Here is an 11,573-nt window from a genome sequence, read left to right on the forward strand (position 1 = left end):
ATCAGTTTTTCTGACTCCAGAACCTGAACTCTACCTGAACTTCCCTGTTTTGATTTGCATTTCTCTTATTAATAGTGATTTGAAGCAGTCTTTATAGTTATTAGCTGATAATATTCTTTTGAGAGCTGTTCATATCCTTTGACTACTTATCTGTTAGGGATTTAGAATTTTTGCACTCTGATTTTCCCCCACCCTTCTAGACTTGAAGAAGAGATTGCATGCTTCATCCATCTCACTCTGAAGTTTTAGAATTCTAGTCAAAAACCTTTTCAGGATAGTTACAGTACTTTAAGGGCTTAAGAATCAGACTTCCATAGATATTGTATTCTATTACAAGAGAACTGAATTTTTTACTGTCCCTTTGGAAAATTTACCAAGTCAATTTCCTCCCCAGATCTCATATTCCTCTTTTGTAACATGAGGAGTAAAATTGAATATGAAGAATTCAGAGAAGCATGGGGAGACTTGGATGAACTGATAGAGCATGACATAGAGCAGAATCAGACAATGACTACAACAATATAAATAGAAAAAAACAAGCATCAAAAAAAATTAACCCTGAATATTGTCCAAACTTGTCCATAGAGAATAGATGAGAAAATATATTTTCCTTCCTCTTTGAAAAGGTGGAGAATTATAAGTATAGAAAATTGTATACACCATCAGACTCAATTAGATATATAGACTGGTTTTTCTGAATTGCATTTTTTCCCCTTTCTTTTTTACATTCTGTTACATGGGATGGCTTTCTGGATGAGGTATATATTCTGAAATATAAATGATAATTAAAATAGAAGTATAAAAATTTTAAAAATACAAATTAACATTTAAACTAGCTGATTGCTTTTTTTAGTTTTTTTTTTTGCAAGACAAATGGGGTTAAGTGACTTGCCCAAGGCCACACAGCTAGGTAATTATTAAGTGTCTGAGGCCAATCTGAACTCAGGTACTCCTGACTCCAGGGCTGGTGCTCTATCCACTGCGCCACCTAGCCACCCCTAAACTAGCTGATTTCTAAATTCCCTTCTAGCTTTAACATCTCAGAATAAGTCTTTGCTCTTCCTTACATCCTAGCAGAAGAATACTAATGGACTACTTAAAATATTATAAGCAATGTTTGCTGCTGACTCTTCTGAAAATTATTAGATTGTAATTATACTCCTTTATGTTAGGGACTCTCTTTTGCCTCCTTTTGCATCCTCAGCTCTAAGCAGTGTCTGACTCTTAAATGTTTATTGATTGAATGAAATTCCACGTTTTCCCTTTTCTCTTGAGTAGAAGTGATTCATTTTCTACCTCTTCATCTGACTGTGTTGCTCAAACCTCCCCTTTTCTTTCCTCTCTGATCAACTTGGTATCCCAAATCACACCAGCAGAAGACCACCTATATGTCCTGGTAGGGAGCAATGAAATGTATGGGAGAGAGAGTAATCTAAGGAATTAGTAAAAGAAGATACCTAAGGATCTTTCTAATTATAACTGAGTTTGCTTCTGAACTCAATGAAGATCCCTCTGTGCCTCTAGATAATCAGTTTTTAAAAAAAATTAGATGGGGCATAAGTCATCTGGGACTAATCAGGGCCTGAGACACTTTGGGGTTAGAGACCCCAAACTATTATTAAATCTTTCTCTTTCCTTGAAGTATATAGGGAATTTGTGTGAGAAGGTATCTGATTGGGGTGAGAGTGAGGGAGATGGAAGGAATAGGTTGCCAGACTGGTAGGGTAGGAAGAAATAAAGCTTGACTTGCTCCCCTCCCTAGGTCCCTTCCCCCTGCCCCAGAATTCTTGAGAAACCTCCTGTAAAGAGAGAGAAGGAAGGTGAGTGATCTTACAATTGGAACAAAAGAGAGGAGAGAACATAGTGTTGAAGAATGGGTACCAATGCACAGAGGAGAGAATGAGACAGATACATGAAAACCAAGGAAGAGTTCATTGAATGTTTGTCAAGGTCCAGTTGCTGAAGTCTCAGTCAGATCCAAAGTCAAACCAACTGAGACTCTAACCACTCAGTTGGTGGTTAGTTCCAAGCCCTTCTTGATTATTCTTAATTAGACTGAGGAAGCTTGGGAGAAGTTTGAGACACAGTCCAAGAGATCTGCACTCAATTCTTATGCTAAGGCAACCAAAAGGAGAATATTGGGTAGATGGAGGGTGAAGAGCGCCTGGCACTCCCTTTTTAAAGTAAATGAATCCCAGGGCTTTATGTCTCAGGCTTCATGCTATTCCTTAGCCAAATAACAGTCTGAGTACCTATGATGAAGCCCATTGTTGGGTACAGGGTAGAGCTGTGAGTGAGAAGTAGAGAGGAAACTGGGATACTTCCATTTTGAATAAACCCAAGATTTAAGGAGGAAAAAAGATTAATTAAAGAATACAGATTTCACAAATTGTGGTATATGAATGTGATGGAACATTATTCTTCTATAAAAAATCATTAGGGGGGCGGCTAGGTGGCATAGTGGATAAAGCACCAGCCCTGGAGTCAGGAGTACCTGGGTTCAAATCCGGTCTCAGACACTTAATAATTACCTAGCTGTGCATCCTTGGGCAAGCCACTTAACCCCATTTGCCTTGCAAAAAAAAAAAAATCATTAGGGATGGGATTTCCAAAAAGCCTGGAAAGACTCACATGAATTGAGTGAAATGAGCAGAACCAGAAGAACACTGTACACACTAACAACAGCATAGGGTGATGATCAACCATGATAGACTTGTTCATTTCAGCAGTATAATAATCAAAGACAATTTTAAAAGACTTGTGATGGAAAATACCATCCATATTCAGAGAAGGAACTGTGGAGTTTAAATGAAGACCAAAGCTTATTATCGTAAAGTTTTAAAAGTTGTCTTATATGTTATATCAATTTTTCTCTCCAATGTTTTCTTTTTTCCATTTGAGAGATTCTTCTTTCATAATATGTTCAATATAAATCTATGTTTATCATGATTGTGAATATAGAGCCTATACCAGATTGCTATCTGTCAGGGGAGGGAAGAAGAAATGAAGGGAAGGAGAAAAATTGTAAAACTCAAAACTGTGGGGGGAAAAAATGATTGGAAGAAACTGCCATTGCATGTAATGGATAAATAAAGATTATAGATTTAGAACTAGAGGAATCTTAGAAATTATCCAGTCTAATTCCTTCATTTTACAGATGACAGAACTGAGGCTGATAAAGGTTGAATCTCTTGTATTTGGCAGAAAGCTAGTAAATAGTGAAAGAAAGATTCCAATTGGAGTCTTCTAATTCCAAATACATTTTACACTATATCAAGTAAATGTTTCTTCACTAGACAAAAGGACTTGCCATAGGGCTCCTTTAAGTAATTAAGTTCCCTTAGTTCATTTAGAATAGGATTTAATTTGCAAGATTAGATTTACATTTTTTTTTTCAGGAATAACCCCTACTAGTCTTATTTAGAAAGACTTATCTGAAGAAGTTGAGAGAAAATTCTCTGTCCTCACAAAACTCCTCATCTGGGAGAATACAGAGCATAAAGTCAAGAAAATGAAGAATTCAAAAGCTGCCTTGAGGAACTAATGAATAGGGTACAAACTGAGTCCATACATATATCAGAGCTCCTGGGTGATACACCCAATGGGAAACTGTTTTTTTGTTCTCCTTTCATCCTCCCTTCTAACAATCTGAGACCTTCCTCTTTCTCCTTCAGTTCCATCTAGTAGCCTTGAACATCATTCTCCCTGGGAAATGAGCAGAGTACAAAAAGCTGATTACTAGTGCCACTGCTAATCTAAGAAATTTAAAGAAGCAGAGTTCTATAAAATATCTTGAATTTTCCTTTCTTCTTTCAACCAGAGACTGAAATCCCTGTTTAAAAAAAATGACTGCTCTGTGCCCATCATTAATCTCAAGGCAAACAGAGCCAATTGCCACAGAATTTCACAGAATTTCAGCCTTAGAAGACTCAGAGGCCATCCAGATTAATATATGTCCTGAACAATTTGGAACTATAGGACTATAAAACTGTTACCTTCGACCCAGCAATACCATTGCTGTGTCTGTGTCCCAAAGAGGTCAAAGAAAAGGAAAAAGGATCTATATGTACAAAAATAATTTAACAGTTCTTTTTGTAGTAGTAAAGAATTGAATACTGGGGAGACATACTATCAATTGGGGAATGGCAGAGCAAGTTATGATATATACTGTGATAGAATACTATTGTTCTATAAAGAAATGATGAGCAGGTTGGTTTCAGAAAAACCTGGGAAGACTTATATGATACAAAACAAAGTGAACAGAAGTAGAAGAACATTATATGACGTATCACAACATTTTCACAATAATCAGCTGTGAAAGATTTAGCTACTCTGCAAAATACAGTGATCCTAGACAATTCCAAAAGACTCATGAAAAATGCTTTCCACTTTCAAAGAAAGAACTGATGATCTCTGAATGCAGATCACTTTCTCTTCTTTGTTTCTTTTTGTTGTTGTTTTTTGCAAAATTGCTAATGTGGACATTTTGCATGATTTCACATGGATAATTGATATCATATTGCTTAGTTTTTCAATAGGTGGGGGAGGAATATGGAACTCAAAATTTTTTAAAAATGAATGTTAAAATTTCTACACGTAAATTGAAAATATTTAGTGAACTAAAATATATTTTAAAATAAAATAAAACACTGGACAGAAGATATACAGATGATAGATTAGATAGATAGATGAAAAAAGAGTTTTCCCTACAACATATTCAAAGAAACATGGATTGTTGGATCAGGTACTGACCTTGAAGTCAGGAAGACCTGATTATAAATCCTACCTTAGACACTTACTTTGTGACCCTGGGAAAGTCACTATGTCTCTGTTTCTGCATCCCTGACCTCTAAAATCTCTTCCACCTTTAAAGCTATGATCCTATGATATCCAAAAAGTGATCATCTTGCCTTTGTTGGAAGAAACTCCTATAAAGAAGAGCTTATTACCTCCCAAGAGAAGAAAGGAAGAAAAATTGTAAAACTCAAAACCTTACCCAAAAAAATGATTTGGCAAAAACTGCCATTGTATGTAGTGGATAAACAAACAAATGGTTCCCATTCTTGGATAGATTAAATTTAATGGAAGTTAATTAAACTGTGACTTTTCTCAGGGTTCCAAACTGTCAGTTGTCTCTTTGTGATCATTTCAGTTCCTCTGAAAACAAGTGGAAAAAATAAATAAAAATAACAGCAAAAACTTAATTCACAAAAACTGAGGACTTAATTCCTAATAATCTCTAATTTGTCCTGTAGGTAACCTATTTGTATAATTGTTTGCATGTTGATTCCCCCATTAGATTATGAATTCCTTGAAAGTAGGAACTATCTTTTGCATTTCTTTGTATCCTCAGCCCTTACAGTGCCTGTTGTTTAATAGACATTTGACAAATGTTTGTTGACTGACTGTAACACATCCATTAGAAGAAATCTGGTCAGCTAGGTGGTGCAGTGGATAGAGCAGCAGTCCTGGAGTCAGGAGGACCTGAGTTCAAATATGACCTTAAAACACTTAATAATTGCCTAGCTGAGTGACCTTGGGCAAGTCACTTTAACCCCATTGCCTTAAATAAATAAATTTTTTAAAAACAATAGTAATAATCATAATTTCTATTTATATAAAGCCCTTTATGGTTATCAAGGCATTTTATAAACATTACTTCATTTGATCTTCACTACACAATACTTGTGACAGAGGCACTATGGATCACAGTATTATAGATATAGCAAGATATAGAGATATATAATATTTGTGATATATAATGATAATGAGATTGTGCAATGGGTAGAACTCTGGGTGTAGGGCCAGGAAGACTCAGCTTCCTGTGTTCAAATCTGGCCTCAGATGCTTACTAACTGTGTGACACATAATAATATATTTCTGTGTCTCTGTGTGTGTGTGTGTGTGTGTGTGTGTGTGTGTGTGTGTGTGTGTGTGTGGGAAGATATAGAAAGGAATTTTAGAGGCCATTCCAGCCAAACTCCTCATTTTACAGGTGAGGAACTAAGACCCTGAAAAGTTAATTAACTCTTCCAAGGTCACACAGATAGTAAAAGAGAAAGATAGGATTTGAAAAATGGATCCTCTGAATCCAAATCCTTTCCACAGAATTACACTGATATTTGTGGTCACTGAAGCTGAGAGAAGGGAACTCCAAGGCCATGTAGATAGAAAAGGGTTCAATTGGGACTTAAATCTAGGTGTTCTGACTCCCAGTCAGAGCCCAGGAGATAGATCTTAAGCTGAGGGTTCAAAGAAGAATTGGTAAAGAGAAGAGAGGAAGGTACCTAAGCCTATATGAATGAGCTATGGGAAAGCATTGCCTTCAGTTGCAGAGGAGGGTCTCTTAAAGATTATTTAAACAATGTTCATAAGTGTCTATGGGCAGCCCACAGACTCTTCACTCCTGCATAAGACCCTCATGCCTCTTTATTTAAGCTACTAACCTTTCTTCCCTTCCTCCTTTCCCAGAGTCAACTGCTGACCATTATCTAGAATTCCTTATTTGAGGGAAATGCAACCTAAATCCAAGTCCCAAGCTCCCAACTATTCTTTAATAACCAACCCCTTCTATAGAATCCCTCTGATAGGTATCAAGGAGGAAAGATGTGGGAGGATATTGAGGAGAAGCAACTGGGCAGAGAATTGAAAAATGAAAGGAAATGAGAGAAGTTAGCTCTTAAAGAATCTCCTGGCTTTGGAGCTTAGAAGACAAGATTTGTCCTAAAAATTAATTCCCTGACTTCATCAACTTTCCCAGATCATCCAAAATTTTTATTTTCCAGAGATTATATTGCTCTATGACTCATAGATAAAATAGCATCACTCAGAGTTATTTAAAAGCACTGAGTATTTCATGACTAGGATCAGATTATAATCTCTTTTGTTTTGTTTTTGTTTTTGTTTTTTTAGGATTTGGCAAGGCAAATGGGGTTAAGTGGCTTGCCCAAGGCCACACAGCTAGGTGATTATTAAGTGTCTGAGACCAGATTTGAACTCAGGTACTCCTGACTCCAGGGCCAGTGCTCTATCCACTGCACCACCTAGCTGCCCCAGATTATATAATCTCTTAAAGGATTTTGCAGTTTCCCAAAATAGAAAGTTTGCTCTTTCCTTCTCATTCAATTTTCTGTCTACCTGTAGTTGCTGTTCAAGATATTTATATAGATAGACTCTCTTAATGGGCTATACATGCAATTGTCTGAACAACATTTATTCTTCATTACTGATCTTTCCTGTGCAGACCAATCTTTTGGGGAGAAGCTATGGTTATTCCTGAGGAAGCCTTATTTAGATTTCTGATAAAGAAGACTCATCTTCAAATCTCAAAATCATTCAGTAGTCACAGAAGGCATTTATTATGAACCTGGTGTAGTGAATCATTCACATATTAGTACTGCTTACATGATTCTAAAGTCTGTCAATAAAACAAGAGTTGGTTGTTGTTGTTGTTGTTGTTGCTACATGATGAGAAACTGAGGCAAACAGGGTTAAGTGACTTGCCCAGGGTCACACAGTTAGTGGCTGCGGCCAGATTTCAACCCAAAAACATGAGTCTTCCTGACTCCAGACTTAGTACACTGTTCACTGTACCACCTAGCTGCCCCTTAAAGCAAGGCTATGTCAAAGTAACAAGGATACCACCCATGTCCTTTGAAAAGCCAATGTTAAAAAATTCATATGGTGGATGGAGCCAACATGGCAGCATGGAGGCCAGAATTCCAGAACACTCCAAAAATTATGACTCTAACCAAATTCTAGAAAGACTGAGAAAAACAAGGGGCAGCTAAGTGATGCAGATGATAGAGCACCGGCCCTGAAGTCAGGAGGACTTAAGTTCAAATCTGGCCTCAGACATATAATAATTGCCTAGTTATGTGACATTGGGCAAGTCATTTAACCCCATTGCCTTTAAAAAAAAAAAAAAGACTGAGTGCAACTATTTTCCAGGTCAATTCAACCTGGAAGATCTACAGGAAGGGTCTGTCCCACCTGGATTGGAAAGGGCTGCAGGGCCACATCAGGCCAGAACAAACCAGCTCCAGCCTTCCAGAAACAATTTTCAGGGAGCCTGGGTCCAGTTTCCAGACCTCTCAACCCAGGGATCCCTAAGGACTACTTAAAAGGTCAGCGGGAAAATTCTTCTGCAACAGAGTGAAAGCAGCACAGGCCTCAGCACAACCCTGCCCCAGGAACCAGAAGCTGACCTGCCTCCAGAGTCACCTGTCAGCTGCTTCCAGAGCTCTTAACCCCCAAGGGGGAGACTGTTAAAGTCTCTCTGCTATCCTTAGGGCAGGACTCTGCTGCTTTGCCCATAATCAGATCTAAGTCATAGTCTACAATAGAGGAACAGGGACCCTCCTCATAATTCCAGGGCAGAGGGGAGTGCTGGTGGTCATCCACAGACTAGAGCACAGGCCAGGTCTCTCATAAGACCTTGAAGGAATTAAGGTATCTAGGGAGTTGTCCCAAAAACACTCAAAAGTTTGGGAAGTACATTAAAATAAGGTCATAGGCTGAGGAAATGAGTAAACCACAGAAGAAAAAGAATCTGATCTGAGAAGAACACTGGCCTTGGAGTTAGGAGTACCTGAGTTCAAATAGGGCCTCACACACTTAATGATTACCTAGCCGTGTGGCCTTGGGCAAGCCACTTAACCCCATTGCCCTGAAAAAAAAAATAATCTGATCATAGATAATTACTTTGGTCCCATGGAGAATCAAAACACACACTCAGAAGGTGGCAAAGTCTAAATTTCTGATCCAAAACCTCCAAAAAAAATAGGAATTGATCTCAGGTTATGGGAGAATTCAAAAAGGATTTTGAAAATCAAGTAAGGAAGATAGGGGAAAAACTGGGAAGAAAAATGAGAGCAATGCAGGAAAATCATGAAAATCAAAATAACTTGGTGAAAGAGATACAAAAAAAAAAACAAAGGAAAATAACATGTTAAAAACCAGTTTAAGTCAAATGGAAAAAGCAGTCCAAAAGGTCGATGAGGAGAAGAATACCTTAAAAAGAAGAACTGGCCAGATGGAAAAGGAGATAAAGCTCTCTGAAGAAAATAACTCCTTCAAATGTAGAATTAAGCTAAGGGAAGCTGATGACTGTGAGAAATCAAGAAACAATAAAACAAAACCAAAAGAATGAAAAACTAGAAGAAAAGGCACAATATCTCATTGGAAAAACAACTGATCTGGTAAACAGATCTAGAAGAGATGATTTAAAAATTATTGAGTTACCTGAAAGTCATGACCAGGAAAATAGCCTAGACTTCATTTTTCAAGAAATTCTCCAGGAAAATTACCCTGATTTCCTAGAAGAAGAAGATAAAATAGAAATAGAGGGAATCCACCAATCAACTCCTGAAAGAGTTAGGGGATTTTCAAACTTTCCTGTTGAAATGACCAGAGTTGAACAGAAAGTTTGATCTTCAGATAAAGGAGTCAGATGAAGCAAAGAGAGGGTGATCAAGAAAAGCAAATTATGAGGGATTTAATGATGTTGAACTGTCTGTATTCCTGCATGGAAAGATGATACTGATAACTGAAATGAACCTTCTCATTTGTTAGAGCAGTTAGAAAGACCATACATAGACAAGGCACAGGAGGGAGCTAAATATGAAGGTAAAATACATTATAAAGATGGAATCAATGGGTGAAAAAGGAATATATGAGAAAGGGACAGGAGGGAGAATGGGCTAAGATATTTCATACAAAAGAGTTAAGAAAAAAACTTTGCAATGGAGTGGAAGGGGGGAAGGTAAGGGGGAATGAGTAAGTCTTCATTCTCATTGGAAATGGCTCAGAGAGGAAATAACATTCACACTCAAAGGTATAGAAATCTGTCTTACCCTAGAGGAAACAAGGAAAGAAAAGGGATGGGAGAAAGGGGATGGGGGAGAGGAGGGGTGTGTAGGTGATAGGAGAGGGAAGATTGTGAGAGAGGGTAGTCAGATATAGCATATTTTTGAGGAGGGACAAGGTGAAAGGAGAGAGAATAGAACAAATAGGAGTGGGGAGGAATAGAATGGAGGAAAATATAGTTAGCAATAGCAACTATGAGGAAAAAAATTAAAGCAATTTCCCTGATAGACTTATGATCAAGAATGCAATCCATCCCAAAGACAGAGCTGATAGTATCTGAACACAGACTGAAGTACATTTTTTCTCTCACTTTTTTTTCTTGAGGTTTTTCTATTTTTGTGGGGGGGGGGGGGAATTATGGTTACTTTTACAAGACTATTGTAGTAATGTGAAAATAAATAAATAAATAAACTAAATGTGTTAACAAAAAAAGTTCATATGGCACTAGAAATTTACACATCATAAGGAGCTGTACTGTGGCTTCTCTCTTAGAAGTTCTCAGCTGAGATTCCTACCCAAAACACTCTAGGAATCATTCTCCTTATCTCTGGAGGTGCATCTGATTTCATAGTCTTTGAGTTTCAAGGCCAAAGGCTACTGTGGCTATTGCAATCTGGCTAAATGGTTTATTTGAGCTATTGGGAAATTAAATTCTCATAGTCTTCCCAAAGGCAATGAAAACTCCCATTAAATCTTCTTGTTTTATCCCCATTCATTGATAGTCTGTGTCATAGTAAGCATTTAATAATCCCTTACCAATTGAATGATTATTAGGGCAACACTAGGCAAAGAACTAAGTGAATTCTGGTAATCTATCCCAAACAATCAAAATTGAAGGCTGGGTAAAGGTGCCCTGTTGGTGAAATTCAATATTTTAATGTTACAAGTGCAGTAACAGGAAAATGTATGCAATAAATATTGAGGATTTTATATGGTAAGTATATATTTTGTAAAGTTTTCAGAGCTATACCTAACTCATCTCCTGTTTGCTGTAACATACAGAGAATCAGGTTGTCAAGTAAGATAATTAATAAATTGATTAACCAACAAGGAGGTGCAGTATATATTTTGGCCACCAGATGGTGCTGCCCTCAGACCATCAGTACACTGCTTCATGACTTCATCAGTCAGTGTGATGATGCAAGCTCTCCCAACACTACATTTCTTCTTATGCTCACAAAAGCATGCTTTTATTCTAGAAAATAAACTACTCTCCTGTATTATCAACCTGATAGTGATCATCTGACCTTGGGGGGCTATATGGCTTTATATAAGTTTTTTATAGTTCTAAGAATGTAACATAGAATGTACTCAACAATTAACAAAACAAAAAAAAAAATCTCCCTTCCCTGTTCCAAGCCCCAATACCCATTTTGAAGGTCTTCCCTTCTCATTCACAGCCAACTGTAAATTATTCATAGGAATTAGACAATTTAAATTCTAATATTTATATGATTTATTGAAATTATACAATAGGAAACTTTATTTTATTAACATTTTTTATTTTAACATTTATAAATGTTATTTTTTAACATTTATTAATTTTAATTCTTGTATTTGAAAACATTATTCTGAGAAAGGGTCCATAGGTTTTACCAGACTTCCAAGGGATGTGATACACAAAAATTCCTTGCATTAAGGCAATTATAAATTAATGTAAGTTACCCTCTAATCTATTCATTTTCCACTTTCTATATATCCAGGGA

The sequence above is a fragment of the Macrotis lagotis genome, chromosome 2 (assembly GCF_037893015.1).
Source record: "Macrotis lagotis isolate mMagLag1 chromosome 2, bilby.v1.9.chrom.fasta, whole genome shotgun sequence".
NCBI lineage: Eukaryota > Metazoa > Chordata > Mammalia > Peramelemorphia > Peramelidae > Macrotis > Macrotis lagotis.